The following is an 8,835-nucleotide window of genomic DNA, read 5'->3' as shown; positions in this document are numbered from 1 at the left end:
AGGTCTAAATTAAGAACATTATCGTGTTTACTGGCATTATGTTAATTCACGATGATTTGCAAGTGAAATTTATCAGGACGGAGGATCTCAAACATTAACGAACCATGATCCGCTGTGATGGATAAAATATACCTTTATCAGTGAATTGTTTAAGATGTGATAGGTTTATTTATTTATTTATTTATCTACCAGGGACAGTGCACATTAATCAATATTTCAGTTTTTACCTTGATGTAAATGTGCCAGAGTTAGCTAAAGAGCTAATATTCATCTGTAGTCCCTGGGCAGGTTATTACAAATTAGGAATATTATCAATACAATGCTTCAGTAAGCACTACAGTACACTCATCAAAGGGAACACAGAAAATATAATAATGATATAATACACTGAAATTACTATGGTTAGCTCAGAAGAAATGCTCCCTGGAGCTTCTTTTAGGTTGAAACAAAAGTTTGCATGTTGTAGGCATTTCTTTGTCCATATCAAATTGTCCATAAATTAATATTCCTACAGTGAGATAGTGTAAATGGTTAATTGTGCGGATGGAATTATGTATATATCAGGTTTAGTAAGTTTAGCGTGTTAAGGAATAACAGCCACAAATATCAGGTTCAACCAGGAAATATCTGAAATCTCAATGTTTTTATCAGAAGGGCAACCTTTCCAGGATAATATGCCATTAATCATCAGGATCATATCCAATAAAGTGCCAGATTAATCAACACAGAGGAAAACTGACAGCCCTAGTCCTTATCCACTGAGGAAAATAAGGGGCAACAGGTAGGCCTTTATCCATTGAGCTCTGTTCTTGCATCGCTCCCCTATACACGAAGATCATAATTTGGGGAGTCTCAGTGGCTACCTGTAAGGACCACAGGGGTGGCAAATAGCAGGGCTGTGGCTTTCTGAGCTTCTTAGTGGTGCGAGCAGAAGGATTTACGGTAACTCTCAGACAAGCGTTCACAGCTTGGACTCTTGGCACGGATTCGATATTGTCCCTGGCTGAGCATCAAACCCACTGAACCTGAGGTCCAAAAGTACCTACACAAAAACCCTGGGATGTTTGAATGATAAATCGCCGACATTTAGTGGCAGAACAAAAAATATTGGCCTTGCTGGGGATATCAATTTTAATTTTAATTCACAGTGAGAGCGCATACTGGGTGGCTTGATTGACCAGAGATCGGCTTCTAGTTTAATTGACGGGCTCTTCTCTTTCGGGTGAGTTTTCCTGCAAATTCAGCACAGGTGCGATAGCAGAAGGCAACACTGCGGTGTGAAAGGTGCAACAAATGCCAGCGGGGGGGATATCAAATATCAACCATGATTTGAAATGCATTGACAAAGTTATCTTTAAGTTCATGTCCAGTCCCTTTGGGACACATAATTTATTCCTCTGAGTAACTGGACTCTTTTCTCGGTGCCGGCTTCAGCCCGCCATGGCCAGCACTTCTGGTTTTGATAAAGGAGAAACCAGTTCCATGAGATTTCCTGAGTTCAATGATAAAACCATGTGGCAAAAATAGCTCAAGAAGTTAATACATCTGACATGCCAAGAAGCATAACGAATCAATTCAGTAATCTGCTCTGTTTTTAAGAAGGATTAGTATTCAAAGTAAGGATGTTTTTGAAATCACTGGTATCATTACCTTCAGGTAAAAGCATTTTAAACAAGGTTAATGCTGGATTTTATTAATGTGCTGACTGCTGATTATGCCAAGAGGTGCTTTACGAAGCCACAGGACTGAATTTAAGGTGAAAGAGGATGCACTGAGCCAAACACACCAACCGCCACCCTGGAGAAAAAAGCCATGTTGCTAATATTAGCGGGAAGACTGATTACACTGCTACTATTAGGTTTTGGCGTCAATTTTGGTCCATAAGTAGGAACGCCCTCGGCACTTTTCTTTGGTGTTCATGCCCTCGGCCCTCAATGGCACACTACATGATATTGTGAAGAGCCAGACCAAACATGCCGAAGCAGACCACAGGGTTACTCACAGCCCCTGCACATTCTTTTGAGGCTGAAATGTGACCCGGTCCTATTTTTCAGCAGCTTGTCAGACTCAGTGTGGTGCAGGGAGGTAAGCTAGGAGGGAAAACTGTTGTCACCTTTCTATAGCTCTTACTTTTTCTGACTTACAAGATGGCAACCTCGGGTGTCAAAATGAGACCAGATGGGCGGGTTGGGTGAGTGCTGGCAGTCGCCACGGATATGGAAAGCAAAGATATACTTTCAACATCAGCGGCAGTAGACAGTAAATGGAAATTAGTTTATTGGTGAAGCTTTGCAAGTTGACGGACACACTCTGGTAAAGTAATAAGTGTAGTAACCACATGCATTAAGACATATAATGCCATATGTGAGACTGAAATTGAAGTGACAACATAATGATTTGGGGTGAATTCGGTGAAAATTTTTGTAGCAGCTTTAGGAAGCCGTGCATGTCCAGCTGTGTGTAAGATGCCTAAAACATTGCTGCCCCGGATGATGTCTGCTTCATTTCCAAAAAACATTCATTTTCTGTTTCCTCTCTTTATACAGTTGGAGAGCAAAGTCTTTGTTGGACAGCTTCAGACTTGGACTGGAAAAACACTGTCGGGCATTCAATATGTCCGAGGTTGTCATCAGATGAAGCTCATTTTGAAAAATGCTTGTTATGACTGCTGCTAACCATATCCACCCACTCTGTGCCCAGTGAGAGGGACAGCGGAGAGGAAGTGTTTCAGTCAGTCAGGTCGTACTTCATCTCAGCAGGCTATTGAGCTGCTGGACGGTGGACAGAGCTTTAAAGTGAAACTTTGCACACTTGAAAGCTGCTGGTGACACAAAGCATGGGAGAAAAGCAGCAAAACAGTTTCTGAAAACACTGTAGGACTGTCTGAGGAGGTCACTACAATGTAACACTGCATTTCCTTTTGTTAACATGATGCGAGTACAATGTTTTTGACCGAAATCAAAACCCGCAAAATTAGCCTGGTCCCAGATCTCTGAATAACTGCCTACATGTTTTCAGCGATTCAAAAAGGTTTGGTGTTGTGCTCATCGATGGCTCTGAGCCAAAATAAGCTTTGCATGTGGGATTAAGAATGGCGACGTCACCTTCCTGTGCCAGAGCCAGAAGAAAAGGGACAGAAAGATTTCCACGAAAATGGTAACAAGTGTGAATGAGATTGACGCAGCTGTACAGGTTGTGTTAAAGGAACAGTGTGTAACATTTCAGGGGATCTATTAGAAGAAGTGGAATGTAATATTCATAACTATGTTTTCATTAGTGTATAATCACCTGAAACTAATAATTGTGTTTTCATTAGCTTAGAATGACCCTTCATATCTACATAGGGAGCGGGTCCTCTTCACGGAGTCCACCATGTTGCTCCGCAAGGTTTCTACAGTAGCACAGAACGGACAAACCAAACACTGGCTCTAGATGCCGCCAAATCCTACACACTGTACCTTTCAGTCAACTTACAGCAATAACTCTTAAATTTGCATATTTCAATGTTGAAAAATGATTAACGGCGTGCAGCAACTACTAGTTCTGTGTTGACTAAAAAAAACATTGGTTGCGAATTTTACCAACCCTCGTGTCAGAACCGACAATCACTCATGCAATCAAATCATTTTTCACATTCCCAGACTTATTTTCACTCACATATGTAGTGAAAAGCTGGACTGTAAAGCCTGGCTGTCATTAAAGAGAGCAGCGCTGTACCACTAGCAGGTGGAAGTGGATTAAACACAGTAGAATACATTAAACAAAAGGACCGTATTTCATTCCATTAAAATATGCCCGGATCTATCGCATTGTTAAGTATCAGCATAGATCGGGACACCTCTAACTGTAATTATGGTAACTCTGATATGGCATGAAAGCATTATCTGCAAAAGTTACATAGGCTCACTTCAAACTACCTTTACTATTAATGAATTTTCCTACTTTATGATTTCCTACATTTGCCCTAGATTACTTTACATTGTCATGCATACTGCTGTTGGTTTTATTTGGAGAGCCAGTTAAAGTCACAGTGAGGATAGCAAAAGCAAGACAAGAAGTATGTTGGGTATAGGGCTGTCTTCGACCAAAGAAATTCTTAGTCGACTAACAATCATACGATTTTGTCAACTAATCGATTAGTTGATTTAATCAACAGATCTGTAAAACTGAGTTTTTCCACCAAGAATCACACAAAAGCACCAATTTAAATCTGGTGTTGACCAGAGATGTGCTCATAAGTTTCTTGGAAATAAGTCATTCAGCATGAAAAAAGCATACAAAATGACTAATCGACTAAAGAAATCTTAGGAACTAAGACCCAAACAACCGATTAGTCAACAAATCGACAAAGAGGGAGCAGCCCTAGTTGGGTCACTTACTCAAAACACATCTTGTAGCTGCAATGCATTATGGACCACTGAGGTGGCTGTTAGTGAAGAAATTGTATCTTCTTCCTCCATAATGGATTTCTCCCTGTAACATTGTTGTAACCCCTGCACTTAACTTGTATTACTGATGTTTGATCGACACATTTTGTGCTGTCATACTACATTATCCAGTCAAATTGACAGTCAATGTGATGCTCTGCTGGCCACTTTTCTGCAGTAATAACAATCACAATGTTTTCATTTTAAACATGAAAGACTGCGATCAGTCTATACCTCCCCATTATGACCAGTTCCTCTAACTGCAGGTTTCCACCGACCACAAACCTACACATTCCTCCCTCCGAGCACAGCCACAAAAGCAGTTCACCTCCGCATTGACCAAAACTCACTGTGCGAGTTTAAAAAAGGGCCAGACTCCCCAAGAAACACGGCCAACTTTACCACTGAAATAGATTTCAATAAATTTTAATTTCCGCAGCCACTTTTCCCGGTCTCGAGAACGTAATGAATTACCAAACAAAAGCCTCAAAAGAATTCCTTCCCATTTCGCTTTACTCAATGAATTACCTGCGACCACACAAGGAAAACAAAAGATGGCAAGTTTATTTTTCTGTGGTTGGGCCGTTTCAACGGAGCGATTATTCACTGACACCACCTTCAAAGGTTCCTCAATCAAAACCTTCAAGCACCACTGATAGTCCTGAGCTACAGTGGGAACATTCCTGTACTGTGTATTACATTGTCACTTTATAATTAGTTAAGAACTGGAAGGGCATGTTTTGTATATTTTTTCACTGATAAAAGTAACATCTGTAAAGTATTTATCCAAGAAAGGTTTCAATGCTGTAAAGCAGATTGGCACGCTGTTTAAATGTATGACTTCAAGCTACTAATGTGTTTATTATAGTCATATTTAGATAGTTGTACACAAAGAAGCATATTGTTCATTATGTGAGCACAGATAAGATTAGATTATTACAGCAGCAAACACAGCATTTGGTTCCACACCTTTGAATCGATGGCCAAATCTAGATTATTTTCAGTCTGATTACTGGCAAAACACCATGCAGCAAGAAAAAACAAACTTCACAGGAAAACAAGTAAAATTCTTTAAACCGGGGTTACAAAGTGCTTTACAATTGCAAATAAAGGCGATAAAATGCATTTGAATAAATATTTAAATCAAAGACGAGCATGAATTATTAAAGAATAAGAACATCGGGGAAAAGAAGCACCAATAAAATGTATTTGACAATAGTGAGATGAGATTAACACTCCCTCAGAGGGACAGTATGATATAACCCGGGAGCCTCACCGTAAAAAGTAGAAGCTACACCGAGACCAAGTCATGACCAAGACCAGAGTGCATCGAGACCGAGTCAAGACCGAGAGCAGAGTGCATCGAGACCGAGTCAAGACCGAGAGCAGACCAGTGCGAGTCCCACACTGCTCGAATTTTGAGCTGCATGACTAATTTTCGAGTCAGACCGAATTTCAGATTTGTCGGGCGCCGTTTGCCATGCAGTGTACAGGGAGGGGCTGAGGACCGATTAACTCCTCCCGACTGTCCGTCGGACATTTTGGTCGGCCGTCCACAGGCTCGCGCACAGTTGAAGCAGAGCCACGAGCCGATTCTCCAATGTCAGTGCCTTTTTTTTTTACTTTTCTTACAGTAATCAGAGCGTAACTATCAAGATAACAATGTACAAAAGATATAGTAAAAAGTAGCTGGCTTACCTCCAATTTTCTCTGCAAAATAGACAAGCCATACTGTTCACGTCTTCCTAGCCACCATACACCGGCGCCTCTTTTTTTTTGTTTTGATCAACAAGGCAGCACATTGCTGCCACATTGCTGCCTTGTACGGGTCACAATGCTAACAAGGCAGCACATTGCTGACTTGTTGGCATTGTGACCTGTACAGATCTCTGCCTCGGAGCTTTCTGACAAATCTTTATTGACAACTGTCAACAGCCAGAGCGGTCCGCAGGGGCCGACGGGCCGTGTTTTTTAAAATGATTTTACATGTACAGTGTGAGCGCTCGGGTCCTGGCAGACGATTGGACCGTGCAGTGTGAGCACATAAATCGTTAGCTTTGGCTTTACATCGGAAACTATCTACTCGTACAGTAGGGGCAGGAATTACACAACAACATTTCTAAAATCGTACAGTGTATGCCCATCTTAAAACAAATGAGGATTATGTAAATATAATCATAAACAAAGTGACATGAAAACTAATTAAAAACTGGATAATAATAATAATAATATGGGAATAAGAAGAAAACAGATGTGTGAATATATGTCTGGTGCATTTTGTTGCTCTGGCAGAGACCGGTTTATTGCAGAAAATACTTGTGTGTTTGTTTGTTTGTGTATGCTTGTATAACTGTGGGGGTATACATGTATGTGTGTGTGTGTGTGTTTGTAAGTGGCCTGTGTGTGGCCAGACTCGCTGGGCTGATCTTGGCCCCTGGCTGTTGCTGGCGTTCAGCATGTCTGTAAAGAAACAGCTGGAGGCAAAGCCAACACCAGTCCCGTTCAGGAGCTCGGCCCTGCCAGCAGCGACAGATTCCAGAACTTTCCATGGTCCCGCGTCGCCATGCCAACAGGTCTTGGCACGGCACAGCTGTCCTGATCTGCACACCTGGCCCACCAAGAGTCCAGAATCACCTCTCCTGTCACTGTGTGATGAACAGGTCATTTACAACCCAAGTGTTTGTGTGTTTTTAAGAGTTATGGGCCCAGGTAAAGAAAACACCGTGGCAGTGGACCTCCTGTATGTTGCCCTAATCAAACAGAGCTGAGGACCTTAGCACCGGAGAATAGCCGGGATTGAATTTGTTCAGACGGGTACTGTGGAAAACCCACACAGAGGGATATTCAAAAAGAAACTGCATTATGGAAATGAAGCTTGATAAAGATTTGTTTTGTTTGCCTTTGATTTTTGAGGTTTTGGGAGTTTTGGGGTTTCAGCTTGAACATAGAGGGTCGCGCACCACACCTGGGACAAACAGGAATATCTAACTGCAGTGTAGCTACAGGGAAATATTTGAAATTCAGTCCTCACAAATTATGTGACATATTTTTGTCATCTGCTATGCTTTCCAAAGTGACAAAATGCCCAGGTTTCTCTGGACAGAGAGGTTACTCGCTGGAGAAAGTTAATAATTTTGCTGTAATATTCAATTTCTCAATTCTTGTAGGTAGAGTGTCTCCATTACATTATATTACATTTATTCAGCAGACAACTTTGTCCAAAGCGGCTTATATTTTTTAACATCTTGACTCAATGACTTTGACATATAGACTGGTAGAACCAGGAATCAAAACACCAACCTTACGATTACTGAGCTCTACCACATGGAGCTGTACCCGCCCCACTGGTGGCCGCCCCATGATGAAAACAGGAGGGATCTACTCCATGACATTTCCATCATGTGATAATTTCCAGTTTGCCACCCAGCTGCTTGCTATAAGGAAATGGTCTTTAATGAGAAAAAACAGAGAATAAGTGTTTTTTGTACTACTGGGGGACAAAACGGTGGGTTATTTTAGAGTTACACTGATCCACTTTTTTTTCAGTTACGATCCAATTCCGATACCGGAATTTGGATATTTGCCAATACAATATAAGTCCGATATCAGATATCTTTTTGTACAAAATTTGCATAACATTGCAGTTTTGCATTTAATTCAAATGTATTGCAAAGCAATTTAAAGAGCCAAAAGACCGTCACTGACTGAGACAAAACAAAGGCAGGCCATGTTTATACACACACACACGCGTTTGAATGAATCTTTATTGAGAGCACCGTGGACTGGCTCTCACCGCCTGCTTAAGGCGGGCCGACCGTGTTTTCCCGGTTGAAAGCCAGGGGATCGTTACTGTAAAATACCAACAATAGTAATGTGTTGTTTATCATGTTTATTTCCTCGACCTCCGTGCTAAAGACGCTAGTGTAGTTAACTGGCTTCTTTGCAGCCGTAACACGGCCGGAGGGACTTTCTCCAGTTTTTCGCCACACAATATTACATGTTTTGAATGGTACGTGGATTGGTAACCTCAGGCCGATATCTAATGCGTGAATTACGTCAGTATCAGAACCCGATACCGATATTGTATTGGATCGTCCCATCTCTAGATTATTTGTAACGAATAAAATAAAAACAGGATATTTAGCAGGAGCGGTAACAAAAACTCAAATGTTAGTAAGAGATTGTCCACAGCACTGACCGCTGTACCAAATAACATGATCACAAACATACAAATTTTAGTAGTAGTTTTAGAGTACTTGTGTAAATGTATTGTGTTGCCCCCTTAAAATAAGGGGCTAAATGTAACAACTGTTATGTCAACATTAAAATGGGACATTAAGAAGCCAAAATAATTTGATCTTATCACGTCTGTTTTGCAACATAAGAACAAAATAATCACAGTAAAACT

This window comes from Sebastes fasciatus, chromosome 4 (assembly GCF_043250625.1).
Source record: "Sebastes fasciatus isolate fSebFas1 chromosome 4, fSebFas1.pri, whole genome shotgun sequence".
NCBI lineage: Eukaryota > Metazoa > Chordata > Actinopteri > Perciformes > Sebastidae > Sebastes > Sebastes fasciatus.
The sequence above is the reverse complement of the archived record's forward strand: the minus strand, read 5'-3'. Positions refer to the sequence as shown.